The following is a 20,050-nucleotide window of genomic DNA, read 5'->3' as shown; positions in this document are numbered from 1 at the left end:
TGGGTCAAGTGGCAAGTTATCTACAACCGGACATTAACAAATTCCCATCTGCCTCATAACCGCGGGCACGGCTTTCGAAAGATAATACCCTGCAGGGGTGTCCCAACTTAGCCCATCATAAGCTCTCACGGTCAACGAAGGATAAACCTTCTCCCGGAAAGACCCGATCAGTCTCGGAATCCCGGTTTACAAGACATCTCGACAATGGTAAAACAAGACCAGCAAAGCCGCTCGAATGTGCCGACAAATCCCGATAGGAGCTGCACATATCTCGTTCTCAGGGCACACCGGATAAGTCAAGCTACGAGTAAAACCAGACCTCGAGTTTCCCCGAGGTGGCCCCGCAGGCTGCTCGGTTCGGACCAACACTCGAAGGAGCACTGGCCCGGGGGGGGGGGTTAAAATAAGATGACCCTCGGGCTCGCGAAAACCCGGGGGAAAAGGCTTAGGTAGCAACTGGTAAAACCAAGGTTGGGCCATGCTGGAGGAGTTTTATTCAAGGCGAACTGTCAAGGGGGTCCCATAAATCACCCGACCGTGTAAGGAACGCAAACTCAAGGAACATAATTCCTGTATAACAGTAACTAGGGCGGCAAGAGTGGAACAAAACACCAGGCATAAGGCCGAGCCTTCCACCCTTTACCAAATATATAGATGCATTAATTAAATAAGAGATATTGTGATATCCCAACATATCCATGTTCCGACATGGAACCAACTTCAGCTTCACCTGCAACTAGCAACGCTATAAGAAGGGTTGAACAAAAGCGGTAACTTAGCCAAACAACGGTTTGCTAGGAAAGGATGGTTAGGGATGACATGGCTAAAATGGGAGGCATGAAATAGCAAGTGATAGGTAGCGGAGCATGGCAATAGAGCGAACAACTAGCATAGCAAAGATAGAAGTGATTTCGAGGGGTGGTCATCTTGCCTGCAAGATTCTCAGAGTTGTCGAAAGCTTGATCCTCGTAAGCGTACTCGACAGGTTCCTCGTTCACGAACTCGTCTCCCGGCTCTACCCAAGACAAGAACACAAACAAACGGAACCACAATCAACAACGAGAAATGCGCAATCAACATGATGCAAAACATGTATGATATGCAAGATATGATATGCGATGCATATGCGTGCTCCGGAAGGAAAAAGATGAACATGGAAGTAACTTGGAAAACCAAGCATGCCCCTGAAAAGATGAGATGATTTTGGTCGAAATCGATATAAAGATCACCGGAATCGGATGCACGGTTTGCAAATGGCAAGCAAAACAAGAATGACACTAATCTGCGATAAACAGCAAGATAGCACTTAAAATGCAACAAGAAACAATGCTACAGCACCCCAACATAGCAACAAAGCACATGGCAGTAATCTACAGGAGATGCTTGACAAAAGATGAACACTGAGCTACTGCTAGTTCACAACATATCAAGCTCAAACAAGCATGGCAAAAGTGCAAAAGATTACAGGTTCACAGACTTAGTGAAAAACTGGGCATGGCAGAAAACAGCATCAGGTAGCAATGTTCAGAGCACGAAATCAACATGCTACAGGACCTTAACATAGCAAAACAAGACACGATAGTGTTCTACTAAAAGCACATGACAAAAGTCCCTTACTGACCATAAGACAAAAAGGAACATAAGATATGATGGCAAGCATGTAAACATAGCAAGTTTCGCTATCAGGTTTCAGACTTAGCAGAAAACAGAGCATGGCAGAAATATTAATATGTAGGCCTCTTTGTGAGCTTGATGCACTCACTACAGAGCAATGCATGACAAACCAAGCATACCTACAGCAATATGGCATGTTTATGAAACTATACATGGCAAGAACAATTTCATAGCATGTATGGATCAACTACAATAAGCTTGGCAAAAATGCATATCATGTTAAGAATCTGCCAGAAATATTTTATAGCCAAAGTAGAGCAAGATTGAGTCATGCTATGGCACTCTAAAATTGCAAACAATTGCAGGAACCGATCAATTACAACTATAGGTACAAAACATCCTTACTGAACATCTACAAAATATGCATGGATCTCTCTCTAGCATCAAGTTTACATGGCAACAAAATTACAGCAGACAAAAACTTAGAGAAATCACCAAGTCCCTGGAATCAGAAATATTATGGGGCCTACTTTGCATGCTTGTGCTAGTCACCACAGAGATCAAAAAAATACATGTACCATACCACTGGAAAGATGGCATGGCATACTTCAAAACATATGTAGAGATCATGCTCAAAAGATGCACAGAATAAATGATACAAAAATGACAAATCTCCAAGTTCTGATAAGAACCAGAGATTAACAGCAACTAGCCCTCTTCCAACGAAGATTTGAGCATCAAGATGACCTCTAATGAAAATGGTGCAATTGAACAAAATGAAGAGCATCACGAGGTGCACAATTTGACATATTATACGCGTGAATCGGAGCTACGTGCACAAAGTTACGGCATCGGGAACAGAGCAAGATACTGAAAGAAAATAAGACTTGGAAGAATTTTAGGGCGAGAAAAGTCAACGGGCGCGGTACCACTCGATCGGATCTGGCTCGTCGCTCGAGCCCGAGCTCGTCGGCCGGAGGAGGAGCAGTGGTCGGCGGTCGGCGGTCGGAGGGAGGAGGAGACGAGGCGGCGGCGCCGGAGGAGGGGGCCGCCGGCGGGGGCGGCGAGCGCCGGCGGTGATGGCGGCGGCGGGGGCCGGTGGCGGCGGCCGGCGGAGATGGCGGCGGCGGCGCCCGGCGGCGCGGGGCACGGGGCCCGAGGCAGCGGCGGCGGGAGGAGGCGGGCCGGAGGGCCGGGGTCGGGCCCGCAGGCCGGCGGGGAACGGCGGCGGCGGACGCTGACGTGTCGACGGGCGATTCGTCCGCCGGCGCGGGCGGACGCTGTCCGGCGGCGCGAGGGATTTTTGCTAGGGTTAGACTGTGATTCCGTTTTTCGGGATGCCCACTTATAAATAGGTAGAGGGAGCTAGGAGGCTCCAAATGAGGTGCGATTTTCGCCCACACGATCGTGATCGAACGACCTAGAGCATGGAAGAGAGTTTGGTGGGCTTTGGGCTGGTTTTGGAGGGGGTTTTTACTGGACACTCAAATGGACTTTGCGGATGCCCGGTTAACCGATGGAGTACTAAACGACCTCCGAATGGAACGAAACTTGACCGGTAGTCTCCGGGTGGTATATTAAGACCACTTGGCAAGCCTCAGTCCATTCCGAGAAAGTTTGACACACGCACACGAAAGAAAACTAGAGGGGTGCACCGGGGGAGATAGGAGCGCCGGATTGGAAAACGGACAACAGGGAAAATGCTCGGATGCATGAGACGAACACGTATGCGAATGCAATGCACATGATGACATGATATGAAAATACATGACAAGACAAAATACAAAACGAAAGACAAAACCCGACAACAGAGGGAAAAACATAACACATAGCCGGAAATGGCAAGAGTCGGAGTTACAAATATGGCAAGTTACATGCGGGGTGTTACAACTAGTGTTCCATCAGTGGCCCTACACTCTTGTCCGTCTGTCATGCTATACTACTGGGCCGTGATCACTTCGGGAGGTGATCACGGGTATATACTATATACCTTATATACATGACACATGTGGTGACTAAAGTCGGGTCGGCTCGTTGAGTACCCGCAAGTGATTCTGATGAGGGGGCTGAAAGGACAGGTGGCTCCACCCCGGTAGAGGTGGGCCTGGGTTCCTGACGGCCTCCGACTGTTACTTTGTGGCGGAGCGACAGGGCAGGTTGAGACCACCTAGGAGAGAGGTGGGCCTGGCCCTGGTCGGCGTTCGCAAATACATAACACGCTTAACGAGTTCTTGGTATTTGATCTGAGTCTGGCCATTTGGTCTATACGCACTAACCATCTACGCGGGAGTAGTTGTGGGTATCCCGGCGTCGTGGTATCAGCCGAAACCTTCGTGACGTCAGCGACTGAGTGGCGCGCGCCGGATTGGACTGGAACGCCACTAGGCTAGGTCTGCTTCCGGCCGCGTACGCAACGTGCAGGTGTGCATAGGGCGATGGGCCCAGACCCTTGCGCACATAGGGTTAGACCAGCGTGCTGACCTCTCTGTTGTGCTTAGGTGGGGCTGCGACGTGTTGATCTTCCGAGGCCGGGCATGACCCAGAAAAGTGTGTCCGGCCAAATGGGATCGAGCGTGTTGGGTTATGTGGTGCACCCCTACAGGGAAGTTTATCTATTCGAATAGCCGTGTCCCTCGGTAAAAGGACGACCCGGAGTTGTACCTTGACCTTATGACAACTAGAACCGGATACGGAATAAAATACACCCTTCCAAGTGCCAGATACAACCCGGTGATCGCTCTCTAACAGGGCGACGAGGAGGGGATCGCCGGGTAGGATTATGCTATACGATGCTACTTGGAGGACTTCAATCTACTCTCTTCTACATGCTGCAAGATGGAGGCTGCCAGAAGCGTAGTCTTCGACAGGATTAGCTCTCCCCCTCTTATTCTGGCATTCTGCAGTTCAGTCCACCGATATGACCCTTTACACATATACTCATGCATATGTAGTGTAGCTCCTTGCTTGCGAGTATTTTGGATGAGTACTCACGGTTGCTTTTCTCCCTCTTTTTCCCTTTCTATACCTGATTGTCGCAACCAGATGCTGGAGTCCAGGAGTTAGAGATCTCGAGGATGATTCTACATGGAGTTCGGCTTCGAGGAGTAGTTAGGAGGTCCCAGGCAGGAGGCCTTGCCTTTTCGATCGTTGCTACGTTTGTGCTAGCCTTCTTAAGGTAAACTTGTTTAACTTATGTCTGTACTCAGATATTGTTGCTTCCACTGACTCTTCTATGATCGAGCACTTGTATTCGAGCCCTCGAGGCCCCTGGCTTGTATTATGATGCTTGTATGACTTATTTATGTTGTAGAGTTGTGTTGTGATATCTTCCCGTGAGTCCCTGATCTTGATCGTACACATTTGCGTGCATGATTAGTGTACGGTCAAATCGGGGGCGTGACATAACCAGGAGAGGTGGGGGCGCCACCCCTAGGGCAGCCGCCCCTCCCGGCTTGGGGGGCAAGTTTCCTAGGGGGTGGGGGCGCCCAAACCCATCTAGGGTTTCCCCTGGCCGCCGCCTCCTCCTCTAGATCCATCTAGAGGGGCCGGCCCCCTCTCCCCTTCCCCCTATATATAGTGAGGGGGTGGGAGGGCAGCCAAAACCCTTCCCTTGGCGCAGCCCCTTCCTCCTCATACATCTCCTCCTCCTCCGTAGTGCTTGGCGAAGCCCTGCCGGAGAACCACGAGCTCCATTGCCACCATGTCGTCGTGCTGCTGGAGTTCTCCCTCAACTTCTCCTGTCCCCTTGCTGGATCAAAAAGGAGGAGACGTCCCCGGGCTGTACGTGTGTTGAACGCGGAGGCGTCGTCCGTTCGGCGCTAGATCGGATCTTCCGCGATTTGAATCGCCGCGAGTACGACTCCATCAACCGCGTTCTTGTAACGCTTCCGCTTAGCGATCTTCAAGGGTATGAAGATGCACTGCCTCTCTCTCGTTGCTAGAATCTCCTAGATTGATCTTGGTGACACGTAGGAAAATTTTGAATTATTGCTACGTTCCCCAACAATGACTAGGGCCCGCTGTCACATGGTTGATTTGCAGAAAGCCCTTAGTTTTTTATTTACGTACTAAGCCCCTAAAATAAAATACAAACAAAAAAGGAGAGTGGAGTTTCGAACCCACAAACATCCCTTAGTAGGCTCAGTTGGACAACCACGAGAACAATGGAAGTTTGCATTGCACAACTAATCTCTAAATCATATAAGCACGGACCGAAAAATAAATTCTAAAAAATATCCCAAATGATAAGTATCACACGTGTGACACGAAGCAACACGGCTCTCATGTTTTTACAACTAAATTTGCCATCCGAAAAAAAAACGAACACCGAAAAACTGAAACTTGCCATCCAAACAAAAATTTGCCAATCCCGGATAACTAAAGTTGCCATCAAAAAATGTCATGGCGAAATTGCTTTGTGCCACACGTGTGGCACTTATCAGGGTCCAAAAATATTACCCGGAAATAGGGAGCACCGTGGCTTGAACATCTTTTTTTAGGGGACGTGGCTTGAACATCTGACCTCGTGGTCAACGTTAAATAAGATTAACATCAGGCCACGACAACACAACATGTCCAGAGGAGATAAACATTTTTCATGTTGTTATTTCTTCTTGTTCTATGTAAGAAAAACAACTTATATTCTTGTGTTTGTGACATTTAAAAAATATTCATGTGTTACAAAAAAAGGTACGTGACATTTAAAAAAAGTTTAAACTTTTAAAATATATTTGTGTAATAAAGAAATGTATGTTGCATTGTAAAAATGTTCACACATATAAAAAATTTGTTGATGACACTTTTAAAAATGTTTATGCAATGTACAAAAATGTTCGCGTGGTTTTAAAAAAATCGAACCATCCATTTTTTTAACATGTATATGAAAAATGTTTGAAAAACTTGTATTTGAAAAAAATGTTAATTTTATATTTAAATATATTACACATGTTTTTAGATGTATATCTGAAACGGATAATGTGTATGATGTATTTGAAAAATGCTAAGCGTGTAATATTTTTTTAAAGAATATTAATCATTGTAATAATGTTGCTGATGTATACAAAAATATTAATCATTTATTTGAAAAATGACTATCTTGAGGAAAGTTTCACTTTCTCAAAGAAAAACCTTTAGAAAATAAATCCATAAATATTATTTTGGGTAGAGATTAATGTTGTTTATCCTTCAATATCATCCTTTGTCCTTATGGCGAGGATGGTTAACCCACGCGCAAGGGCGAGTGACCATGAGTTCACAGGTTCGAACCTGGCCTATGGGTTTTCCTTAAACAACTTAATTTGTACAGTTCGTTTTCGAGGGATATAAACTTTAGCTCTGCGTAACAGACATCTACCATTGTTTGGTCTGGTGGCTATCCATACTGCACATAGAAATAGATCGTTTGTTCGAACCTTGCCAATCCTAGTATTTTTTTTCCCTAAAAAAACCCTAGTATTTTTTTATTTTATTTGAGCGGCTTCTTACATAAATAAATAAAATGCAAGGTTGTTTGTGAAATATCCAGTGCGCGCCAGCCCGTGAATAGCATTTTTTATTTTATTTGCAGGGCTTTTACTCAAATAAAAAATGCAAGGGTGTTTTCTGTAGAAAAATCTAATGCGCGACCAGTACAGGACCCCTACTACCACTGACAGCGGACCCCCTCCATGTTGGCACACCACGCATTGCATGTGGTATGGTCGGATATGGTAGAAATGACCGTATATGAATGCCCTTGCAAGTTTGATGATCAGAAACATGTATTTTATAAGTTTGTGCACCAAGGCTGGCTGTCGCGTGCAAGTTCTATTTACCCCTTTACCCCTTATTCAACCAACCTTAGTGAACCTCGGCAATTAAAGAAGCAGCAATCGGATGTTCTCTCGGCTGCTGTCCTAGCAAAGACTAAAGTTGAGGACTATTACTAGACAGGTACAGCAAGAAGTCAATTGTCACAGCTCAAACTGAAAGTGTGTGGCTCCCGCTCCCTCCCGCCAGGGTTCCCCGGCCGACGCCGCAAGCCGCTGGCGCGCGCGCCCCAGCCTGTCCGGCCCCCCTTCCCCCTCCCCCGGCCCCAGTTCGCTCGCTCGCCCCCCCCCCCTCGGGCGGCGGGCGAACCCCCCACTTCTCCCCTCTCCTCCGCCCCTCCCCATCCTTCTCTCCCCCTCCCCCCCGCCGCCACCGGCTTGGTCCGCCGGGCCCTGCTCGTGCGGCGCTGGCGGCGGTGGGCCGTTCCTTCCCCGCGCGCGCGTTGGGGGGCGCGGGGGCCCCCTGACGACGGCGGTGCTGCTAGGCCGGCAGCGGTGCGGCTCGGCGGCGGCGATCATGTGGGCCACGGGTGCCCTTGGCGCGGCGACGCAGCCGTTGGTCGAGGGCGGCGCGGTGGCACTGGCTGCTGGTGGTACCCGCTCGGCCCAGATCTAGGCCCCTTTGGGCCCGATCTGGGCTGGCGTGGCCCGGCGGCGTTGCTCCCTGGTGGTGGCGATGTGTCGATGGTCTACGGGCGGTGCTGGCTTTGTTGACCGGCGTGCTGCAGCGTGGGGATAGGGACTGTCCGGACCCATGTAGGTCCGGCCGGGGCGTCGGGGGCTGGCAAGTCCTTGTCGCCGCGCCCGGTCGGCTCCGCGAGAGCGATGGCGGTTGTCCCCTCCCACCGGTCGAGTTGCGGTTGCCCCCGTGGCTGTTGTCTCCTTTCCCTCCATCCAGGTCTCGTGTTGGTGGCACCAGTGAGACGGCGATGTTGGTTCAGTGATCGTGGTGGCACAGGCTGGTGGGCGATAGATTGGGTGGTGCATTACAGAGAGTCCGGGGTGGTGGTGGTTGTTTGGGTCGGGAGAAATCCCTGGCAGCTCGTCCAGCTCCGGCGCGGTAACGCCTGCGGGCCCCGCCGGACCTTCCTGAAGGGCGTCGGGTATACCCCTTCCCCATTGCCCTCTGCGTACCGGGGGAAACCCTAGGACTTTTTCGGGCAACAGCGGCGGTGCCGTCGCAGTCCTTCTTGAAGGTGTTGCTTGATACGGGACGCTCCGGAATGCTAGGAACGCGGTGGTACTTCTTCGGAGGGTGCGGCGGTTGCCGGTCTTCGTTGCTTAGTTGATTTGCCGGTGTCGGTATTTGTTTCTCTTGTTTTTTCTTTTGGGCTTGATTGTGCCGCGGCCCCGGCGTGTTGGATGTATCGGTTGGATGCTTTATAATATAAAGCGGGGGGAAACCCGTTATCGTCATACTGAAAGTGTGTTAAAAATAAGTCATCAATTGTTGTCCGTAATATGACATATCATAGTGGTTGATTTAGGTCATGCATGAATTGTTGCAACATTGAATCAAGTCTACTATGTCATCGCTTCTATATTTGTGTTAGTTCAGTTTACCTTCTGATTTATCACAATTATAGTGCCATAACTTTCCTTCTTTATCTTTCAAGCCTGTTGAAGTTATCATTTGTTCTCTGTACTCACTCAGATCTGAATTTGAAAGATCCTGTATTTTTTAGTAGCTGCGGAAATGTAGACAGAGGTGAGGACTAGCTGCTCGATAATAGACTATGCAGTTATATATTGCAGCTTCCATTGTTGTTGCTTTTCAAGTTAGCATGCTGCTCTTGTACATTTCCAGGTGAGTTGATGTGACAATGTGATGCCATATCCGCATCTCATGCATTGATGAAGACTAGAAGATGTAAGTTATGTCGCTATTACTTGTACTTAGGTGGGTAATTCAACGATAAAGGGTTTCCTCCGCTTTATATTATGAAGCAAACATCCGATACAGCCAACGATAGATACTGGGGCGGAAGCAGCACAATCACGCCCAAAAGAAAAGAGAGAAAATACAAAAAGAACGGATGCCGACAGCGGTGGATCAACAAAAACGAAGAAGCCTCGTGACCGTTGCGCCCACCAGAGATCTCCCACAAAGCTCCTAGACTCCGAAGTGTCGGTATCCATCAACACCAGAGATCTCCCACCGGCCACCCTGTGCCACTAGGCCGCCACACCCCCCCCCCCCCCCCCCCCCCGCCAAGGAGCAGCGCCACCACCACACCTACCGTCAGCCACCGCCACCAGGTCGCCGGACCGCCGTCAGCCGAGCCTCACCACCACCGACCCCTTGTCCCGGAAAAGAGGGCCCCGCGCGCGGGTACAGATGATCGCCGACACCACCCGGGCCAGATCCGGGGGCGCCCGCCAGCTGCGGCGGAGGGGAGTGAGAGGAGGAGGGGGACGGATGGGAGGGGGAGCGAGCGCCACCCCGGCCGCCTCCCGGGGAGACGGCGCTAGGGCGGGGGTCGGGGATCTTCTCTAGATGTAATGACGTGCGTCGTATTAACGGCCCGGCCGCATCAGGTGGGTAATTCTGGTGATATGTGAATATGTTTCTTTCTTTGGTTTTCTGACCAGTGTTGCACTGCCCCTCCTACAGTTCTTCCACCATGGTAATGCTATTTCCTTTCCAGTTCAGCACGGATCCTATATTTCACACATTTTGATACATGCTATTGCCTCTACACCCTGAGTTTTATTTTCCACAACACGGTTCTACGCGCTTTGCTTCTCGAAGTATGCATATTGACATTGTACAGTTTGAGAAAAGGGAGAAGCTTCAGAATCTGGCTATTTTGTTATACCACTATTTTGGCATAATTACTGTAGTACTTGATGAACAAATATTTAGTATGAGCATGCTTGTTCGCATGAATAGACATGTCAGTTATAAATTGGAGTAGTTGTTATCATCTAGGGCCAACAATTAATAAGAGAATAAAAATCTTCTATTTACTTAAAAAGAGTCATGTTTTCATACAATAGTTTCAGCAAGTGAGTAAATGATCACAGCAAGGGTGAGCCTTTTCTCTTCACAAAATAATTATGCGTGCAGATTCCTCCACCAAGATCTGTGTCATCCAACCTAATCCAACGGCTCAGGTTGAGGCCCTGTTTCTATCTGGTCGCTTCCCCCTTCTATATATACCCTTCTTCTCCTTCCCCTGACTCTGCACCTGAGCAATACAACTCGAGTGATCCTTCTTATACCCTTCTTCTCCTTCCCCCGACTCTGTAGCTCAGCAACACAACTCGACTGATCCTTGTTAGCTAGGGAGAAGCAGCGTCATGGAGGTGGGGCTCAGTGCGGTGTCGGCGATGGGTCGTCTGTGCATCCTGCTCCTGCTGCTCGGCAACGCCGCAGCCGAGGTGCTGCCGTCGGACGTGGTCTTCCAGCTCCTGCCGCCGCCGCCCCCACCCCCTCACTCCACCCACCAGCCGGAGCCGGCCCACGGCCTCACCGGAGAAGAGAAAGCCTGGATAGCGGTCGGCGTGTCGGCTCTCGCGGTCGCCGCCGTTGCGCTGCTGGTGTACTGCTGCATCACCGGCGGCCACGTGCAGCCGCCACGCGCCGCGGAGCCCAGGCGTGCCGAGATCGTTGTCCGAATGCCTCCTCTTGACGTCCGAATGGCCTGAGATATTGTACACGGCCTGTTCAACACTTGGCTGTTGAGATTTAGTATAAGAGTGAAAACATTCTAGTTGTGGACTTGTGGTAGGGATCTCTGCCATTTTATGGACTATTTGGAAATTAAGAAATAACATTATGTATGATAAAAACTAGCTGGCTGATCCTTGTACTCCTTTCAATATGATAAATAAACAAAATCATTAGAAATCTGACGTCAGATTTTTAGCAAACCCGTGCGAACGCCTCTAGGACCGTTAGATAGCCACACTAATCTCGGCGTCGTGTGCCTGGCTGCAATCCGTCCTCGTCAGCAGAATGCAATTGTTCACACACACACACACACACACACACACACACACGCACACGCACACACGCACAAAGAGAGAGAGAGAGAGAGAAGCTTTGAGCCGGCTGCAAATTGGATCTGGACGCCGTCGGTATGCTCCCCGTGATAGGCCTCCACGCTACGGAAGGAAAACACTAGAGGGAAAATGCTCATTTCTACAATGAGAAGGAAAAAGGCTTGGCGACTAAGAAACTAACCTTCTAGGGCAGAAGTAGATGTAAGTCACTCCCGTACTACTCTTCTTCCTTTTAGCTACTACTTCGCCCCCTCCCAGAAATTTCTATTGGGTATGTGGCGTGTTGCTTTTGTATAGCAACTTCAATACTATGGATACTTGAGGATGCCTTGTGTCATTTCAAATTCAGTTATTAATAGAACACACTAAACTATAAACGGTACCCTTTGTAGCCATTCGAGAAGGATGCTAATTCTCCCTTACTGAATCAGATGGAGAAGGTTCATGACATGGAGTGGTTGCTACTTCTACTTCGACTTGTGACGTCCTGATTTTTTTTCCGGGAGTTAATTTTTCTCTAAAGCTAAGGATGTTGCAACATAAGCTTATATGAGTAATGTATTTTATTTGGAGTTGCTCAAATTAATACCAAGGAGTTGGGAATTGATTTAGCATATGACAGGAGGAATATAAGTTCTGTAATTTCCTGAGTTCATTTTACTCGTTGGTAGCATTTTATTTGAGTCCTTCTTGTTTATTTCTCTTACGTGGATTTTCTGGATTTTTCCGAAGTCATTTGGTATTATGTCTTGTGTAGTAAAATGGCTTCCGAAAATCAATATTACATTATATTGATTCTCTCTCTTCTTTCATTTGATCTTGGACAAATAGGCATGTTCTTTGCCTTAGGCTAGTCATAGTGGGGAGGAATTTAGATTAGTGTCATGCATATAACACTAGTCCATATTACTATCTTCATAGTGCAAAGTAACGTAGTAGTAGTATCATCATAGATGATTGCATTTATTAGATTATAGACTCATTTTACTTTGGGTTGTGTTATGTTACTCTAAACATCTCTATCCCGTGAAATCGGACCCTAGCCACCGCGTCGAGGCCTACTTCTGCTCCCCCCCCGGTCGTCGCCGGGCCTGGCCCGCGCGGTGGTGGGCGGCGGCGGGGCGTCCCCTTGCGCCATCTTCTCGGGCCTTGGTCCTCCGATCCCCTCTTCTGCAGCGGCACTCTCCCCCGTCTCTGGCCACGATGGACCTTGTCAGCTGCTCCTGGAGTCGCCCATCCGCCGGATCTGGGGCTGGTGGTGGTCCCTGAGGCTGCGACCTGCTCGATCCGGCCTCCTCGCCATGGGCCAGGGTGGCGGCCCTACGCCTGCTTAGGCTGGCCGCAGCTGTCCCCTAGTCGCCGGATCCGGTGCTCGGGCGGCTGCTGGCCCTTGATTCCGGCCGGATCTGGTCGATGGGATCGCCGCAGACGCTCTTATGTTTCGCGGGGTGTGTTCGGTGGCTTTGGAGGTGAACCTGGTGGCGTGGCGGGGTTGTTGGCTGGTGGTGGATGTGATGCGCCTGGTTGGTGGATGCCGGGGCGGCGGCCCCGGGCTTGGCGAATGTCGTCGGCTCTGCGGCAAGCGGCGGCGTGGGTGCTAGTCCGCGACTTCGACCGTGCGGGCGGTGAGGTTGTGGCGGACGTGTACTGCGATGGCGGGGCGCCCCGTTGGCCGACGCTCCTGCTTTTGACGAAGACCTCCGTCCCTCTCCGTTGGCTTGCGCCCCTATGGTTAGTCTATGGCCTCGTGGTCGGGGTGTGGAGCGGGACCAAGGGAAACCCTTGGCCATCGGCGGCGGCCACAAGATTGACGGCGCCATTGTTTGGCGTCGGCTCCTTCCTTGGAGGCCTTGTCGAGGTCCCCTCCCTCTCCGCCTTTCTTGCTTGTGGCGAAAGCCCCTGCTCCCCTTGCGGACGACGGTCCCTTCCTGAAGGCGTCGTCCGGGGTGTGTGTTGAAGGAAGGTCGGCGCTTGCTGCTGGTTTGGGTGCGGATGGTGGCGGCTTCTTGTGCATCTTCTTCCGCCGGTCATCGTCTTGCGGTATCGTTCTTCATCTCACGTTCGGATGGGCGGTTAGCTATGCTTGGTGGCGAGGTCGCGGGAGCTCAGCTGATGTGGTTCGAGCTCTAGTCCCTCATGCCTTTGGTGCTCTGTTCGTATTGTCCATGCGGCTCATGGTGAGCTACCTGCCTTCTGGCGGTGCGGCGCCCTTCGAGCCAGGGCGAGAGGATTGTGGTCTTCTTGGGAGGTGGGATCGGATGGCTTGCTGGCAGGTTCCACGGGAGTAGGCGATGGCGTTGGCCACCGTTGCTTGTGCTGCTTGTTGATTCTCACCCGATGCTGGTGTAGCCGCTATTCTAGATGTTTGGCTGTGGTAATTCAGGCTGAACTCCTCCTTCTATTTTTCGTTTGCCTGTATTGCTGATCGGCCGAGGCTGTTCTAGCACTTAATTTGTATCTTTGCGTTTTCTTGTTTTTCTTCCTTGTAAGTTGTGTGTATGTGATTCTGGTCGGTTGATGACTTTGTTAATTCAAAGCCGGGCTAGGTTCGAGCCTTTCTTAGGCTCGGCCGTCGCCTTTTCTCTAAAAAAACATCTCTATCCTCGTTACCTACATGCCACGTAACATAAACTCCCGCGCCTACGATCGAAGCATCTTCTTCCTCCTCCTCCCGCACCTATGTAACATAAACTCCCTAAAATAACTCCCCTAAGAAACATACATAAACGCTTGGCTGCCGCATCTTCTTCTCTTTGTCCCGTTTATTCTATTCACAGTTTCAACTTATCATCAACACCAGAGTTATTTCCCAATAACCGAAGGATCCATTCAGCATGTTCGTTCCACGCTTAATTGACTTAACACCATGCAAGAAACTGATGAACTGAAGGCCCGTCATTGTCATTGGTCCCTTGATCTACCTCTTCAGACCATCATTTCCATATACAGTTACGCGTGCAAGGTAGACAAGCAACAAAGAAAACTACTATTAGCAAGGAGCTCGACATCATCTTAAACCACTCAGTCTCAGCATATCCCGATTGCCCTGCACAGGCAGTTCTACCGATCCGATGTACATGATGCTGCATATGGTGTGGTATAAGATTTAAAATCGATGATAGCTGTAAATGTTAGGATGATCTCCACCGTGTGGGCCCAACGGCCCACCGGGCCCTTAGATCCGCGCCCTGATCGGGGGCGCTCAGCCCACTATGGGTGACGGGCCCCTGTCACCTGCACTATATAAAGAGGTGGGGGACGGCGGCTCGCATTACGAGGTTCGTCGCAACGCCGTACACCCCACCTACATCCCTACCGATCTAGGGTTAGTGCAGTGCTGACGGGAAGCGCCGTCACCACTTCACCCACTCTCTGCCACCCAGCCGCCACCATCTCACCATGGCCAACCCATCGGGCTCATCAATCCAAGGAAAAGGTAAAGACTACCGTGAATCCTTAACCCTAACCGATCCAGAGGACTCGACAATGGTATCAGCCATGTTTCGGTTGAGGATTTCGGTGCAAATCAAAAGAATCATCCCCTCCCTTAGAACCCCAAAGTGACAGGGCAAAGACATCACCGGAGAGGGCCCAGTGCTCGCCGGCAAAGAGCGCCGCTGCATATGGCCGCGCCTGTTCCTCTCGATCCGGGCGCGCATCGGCAAGCCGAGGCGCCGGACGAAGAACCACCCCGAGAGGGGCAAAGGGCACCGCGGCCAAACGTTTCGACGGCGGCGCGCTCGCCGTAAGGGAACGCGCGACCGGCGAAAGGAATGGCAACGGCGCCACCGTCGACCGCTTTGCCGTCGTCGAGCTCAACGGGGCAGAGAAGGCCGTCGAGCTTCTCACTCTCTCTCTGGTAAGTATTGGCGGAAGGGAGAGACAGAAAAGAAGAGGGAAAGAAAGGCTCGTAGCGTGGTGGCCGTGGCCGACGACTGGGAGCGGCACGGTGGCCCGGCGACCTGGACAGAGGCCTTGGTCGTGAGCGAGAAGGAGAAAGGGAAGAAGAGGTGGCGCACGGCGCAGTGACGGCCGACGCCGTCGCCTGCTCGCTGGCAGCGCGGCTGGACCGCTGGAGCAGCTCCGTCGCCGCGGGAGCAAGAGAGAAAGGAGAGGCGCGCGGGGGGAGGAGAGAATGAGGCTAGGGTTGGGAGCGGCAGCGCTGGCCGGTTTTGTTCGACCTAGATGCGCGCGTGGCCGTTGGATCCCCGCGGACGGCCGTGATTAACCCTAGCGCGCTAGTGCGGGCTTTTGGGCCGAAAGTGGAGGGCGGCGGCAGCCACGCAAGCGCCCCGACCGGGCCGTGGGCCGTTTTCGGCCACAGGAGGAGGCCGTGCGCCCTGGGCCGAAAAAAAAAGGAGGGCGCGTGGCGGACCAGGCCAGCAGGCCAGCTGCCGCGCGCAGTAAAGACCGCGGTCCGAGCCGTGGGCCAGGCCAAGTTTTCGTCTGTTTTTTCTGGTTTTCTTTTTTCCAGAAGCTGAAGTAATAGTTTTTTGTCCAGTTTTGGGCAAATTTCATATAGATTTTCTATGCAAATTGTTTTCCCAACGAAACTTGTTGTTTAGAAAATAGAAAATAGAAAAGTTTCTAAAAAAATGAAAATAGAAACTTTACAGAAAAAGAAATGTTCGTGAATTTATAAAGAAAATAATAAAGTTTATGAAAAAAATTTAGTAAAGAAAAGTTTCTGTAAACAGTAAAAAGTTCATGAATTTTTTATTCATGTTTTTCCGCTGCGTAATAATTAATAGTACTCTTTTACAAAGAAAGAAAAAGTATTATCCTCCAATTAAATTTGAACCAACGGGAAAATTTAATTGGATGAACAGTTTTTTGAGAGAAGTTTTTTCACTTGTGGGTGAAATCAGATTCAGATAGCTTCTGCTATGACAGTAGAAGTATATTTGATTAAAGTTTAATTATGGTATTGTTATTTTCTGACCAACGTTGAAGATGACAATATTATAATTCAATGAGTCTTATAGTTAAAAGTTCAAATCTCTGATAAGTTTTGTATCAAAGTGACCAATTTTCAGAGCATTTGATAAAGATTGAGAAATGTATATTTAAAGTTTTCCGCTGCAATAAAGTTGATAATGATGATTATTTTCTTAGCAAAGTCGCTTAATAGAAATTTTATTATCACATTATTTACGAGTTATATGCATTATTTCCATTTCCGCCCAACGGTGATATGGAATTAATGTAGAAGGATGATGTTTTATTCTAATTCTGCCCAACGGTGATTTAGAATATAAAAGAAAGTTTTCAAAGTTTAATGTGCATATTTTTTAACCAGACCAACATGGGGTTATTTTTGTGCTCATTATTGTTGATTATTGGCTAAGTTTTCTCAGACTAAAAGTTTTCCATGCTTTCATTCACGAAAGCGAATGGCTGGGTACTTGTGACCCGAAAGATGACCAAGAAAGGTCATAACGTGAGGGAGTATGTGCTCTCTAAAGAATGGCTTCAAAAGAAAAGAGAAAGATCATTGAGAGTCTTGGTTGACGAATGTCTTTCATGTACTCTCTATGAAGAAGATTTTTCAATCAACATGATTTGAAATGAAACAAGCAACATGTGTGTTTAATTTGACCAACGTCGGATCAAGCACGTGTGTCAAAGAGCATTTGGATTTATTTCTGAATTTGATGATTGAATATGCAGTCAAAAGAGCCAATTCTGGCATTTATGTCCCTTACAGGGAATTACCCGCATAGCGGGAAAAGATGATTATGATAAGAAACCGCATGGCGGGAAAGGTCTGGGAAAACACCTGCGTAACTGGGTAAAGTTGACATAGTATTATGTCAAAAATCCTATACGTCAGGAGAAATTTTGGCTAAGACTTATCCTGTGTGACAGGAGAAAGATATGATGACTCATGTGCGTTTAATGTGTCCCACTCTGGGAGAAAAGTATGGAGTAGCTATTATGCTTTCCTAGTATCGACCGTACACCTTATGTGCAACGGTCATTAAGCACTCAATAAATCCACAGAGAATAAAAGTTACAGACGAACCTAAAGATAAGAATGATATGCAAGTGTGACTTGCAAAAGTACTAATGATAAAGAACTATTTTGAGTTTCTGAAATGGAATGAGGAATAAGGAAAAAGTACTCCCATACCGTTAACAGATAACTTCATTACATATGAAGTAATCAGATACATGAAGTAGATACTCAAAGTTTCCTCAATTCACAAGAGTTGTGAATGGTTTTTCGAAATTGTGGCAGAAAAGTTCTTGCCACATTTCGAGGGGGAGAAAGAAATATGAGATATCCATTAATGAAGAATGTGATCATCTGGGGGAGTACGACGATCATAATAATACCCCTAAAGAAAAGAAATAGATGTATTCCTGGATCTTTTACAGTTCCGAAAGCAGACTAAGGAATACTAAGACAGTGTTTAAAGTGCCATAAAGAAGAAAATTTTAACAGAGTAAACCCAAATAATAAAGTTTAAAGATACGCCATTCTTAGTGAAGATGGAGTAATCTGGGGGAGCATGGTATGAAGATACCTAAGACTCAAATAGATTGTATCTGGGGGAGCATGTTGTATGACCTATACAACACCGTTGTTAGCTCTATAAAGGAGGAATGATTAAACAGGAGGTCCCTGTAAAACCTATTGCCTCTTGGAAGTGAAAGACTACAATTAATTTGCCTCTTGGCAATGACAGAGCAACAACAGCCCCATATGAAAGAAGTGCCAGTACCTGAGACACAGATGGTCTCAAGGAATGAGAAAATCAGATACTTCTGATTACTATAAAGTCTATGTTAGTGAAATTCAAATGGAGGTTGATCCCACCTCATTTAAAGCGCTCAATCGAGTTTTGAGAAGTGTCTGCTTATCTAAATGATAAGAGACTATGTGAGATGAAATGAAATTGGTGAATTCTGACGATGTTCGGGACTCATGAGTAATTTCCAATGGAGCCAAAACAGTAGGCTGTAAAAAGTCTACAAGGACAATGTGACTCCAAAGGAAATATGTAAAGGTGTAAAACACGACTAAAATAAAGGTTTTTTGCGCATTTTACACTGAATAGATTACAATGAGTGTTGGTAGCACATCATGATCTGAGTTACATCAGATGAAAGATATTATGATCTGAGTTACATCAGATGAAAGTAAAGAACACAGGGGATACTGCCTGAAGAAGTCTTTTATGGACTAAAGCAATCAAATGTTGTTTTGGGTTAAAGAAAATGAGAGGACAATTGTGTTTGTATAAAGTTATAGAATGGGAATTTCATTTCCTATATCTTGTACATGCGGATAACATTATGCTTGTTAGTAGTGATGTTAATTCGACTGCAGGAGGAAAAGAAGTTCTTGTCCTCAAAGTTTAAAAGAATGTCTCTCGTTATAAGGATCGAGATTCACCGAGAAAAGAATAAAAGGGGTATTAGGTGTGTCGCATGGGCATGCTAAGGAAAGTTTCTAAAGTATGCATGCGAGAAAACCTACGCCTGTTCTTATAGTAAAGGGTAATGATTTTGGGAACTTTAGTGTTCCAAAAGTCAATACGAAATAGACCAAATGAATATGGTACCATATGCTTCAGCTGTTGGAAGCTTAATGAATGCAAAAGTATAACATTACCGTGACACAGTTCACGTAACCGGGTTGTTTTGGTAATGTCCAGTCCAGATATAGATCACTGGAATGGAGTCAAGGATATCGGCCTCATGCTGAAAGAAATAAGTGCTCTCAAAAGATTGTGAGTACAAAGACAGGACTCGTGAAATATACAGCGAAATCCACAATTGTCGCTGACTTTCACACTTGGAGTTTTTGTGTGGAAAAACTCTAAAGAATGAATCAATTATCATTAATATGATGTAAAGATAATGTACAACATGATATGAGGCTGAGGGACAGGCAAAAAGGTTAAAGAAACAAGTACCCGGAATTGATAATGGTTGACAACAGCGATAACCATTTTAAGTTTTTCGCTCCTATGACAACGAGTCAAGTGTTGATGCCAAACACACTGACACAGAGTTATGCGTTGTAAAGGAGAAAGTCCGGAATCATGTAGAAATGCTTGAAGCATAAAAGCAACAGACAAGTGTTTGCAGATCTGCTTATTAAAGGCTTGCCGCCCAGTGTGTTCGGAGAACACACAGTCGACATGGGTTTTATGGTATAGTCTAAGATTTCCGGACAATAAAAGGGCCCAAGGTTAAAGAATCTATTTCAAAACAGAGGAGTGTGTTGTAGGTGTTGATTCTATCGGGAATGAACCGTGATGATGAGACATGCTCTACATGCAAATCTGTGATGGAACAAGTACTTTGAAAAGAGTTATTTCAAAGTATAAAGGTCAAAAGTAAAAGTTGAGATCAAGGGGGAGAATGTTAGGATGATCTCCACCGTGTGGGCCCAACGGCCCACCGGGCCCTTAGATCCGCGCCCTGATCGGGGGCGCTCAGCCCACTATGGGTGACGGGCCCCTGTCACCTGCACTATATAAAGAGGTGGGGGACAGCGGCTCGCATTACGAGGTTCGTCGCAACGCCGTACACCCCACCTACATCCCTACCGATCTAGGGTTGGTGCAGTGCTGACGGGAAGCGCCGCCACCACTTCACCCACGATC

Source organism: Triticum aestivum, chromosome 2D, assembly GCF_018294505.1.
Source record: "Triticum aestivum cultivar Chinese Spring chromosome 2D, IWGSC CS RefSeq v2.1, whole genome shotgun sequence".
Classification (NCBI taxonomy): Eukaryota; Viridiplantae; Streptophyta; class Magnoliopsida; order Poales; family Poaceae; genus Triticum; species Triticum aestivum.
Note: the sequence above shows the minus strand (reverse complement) of the source record.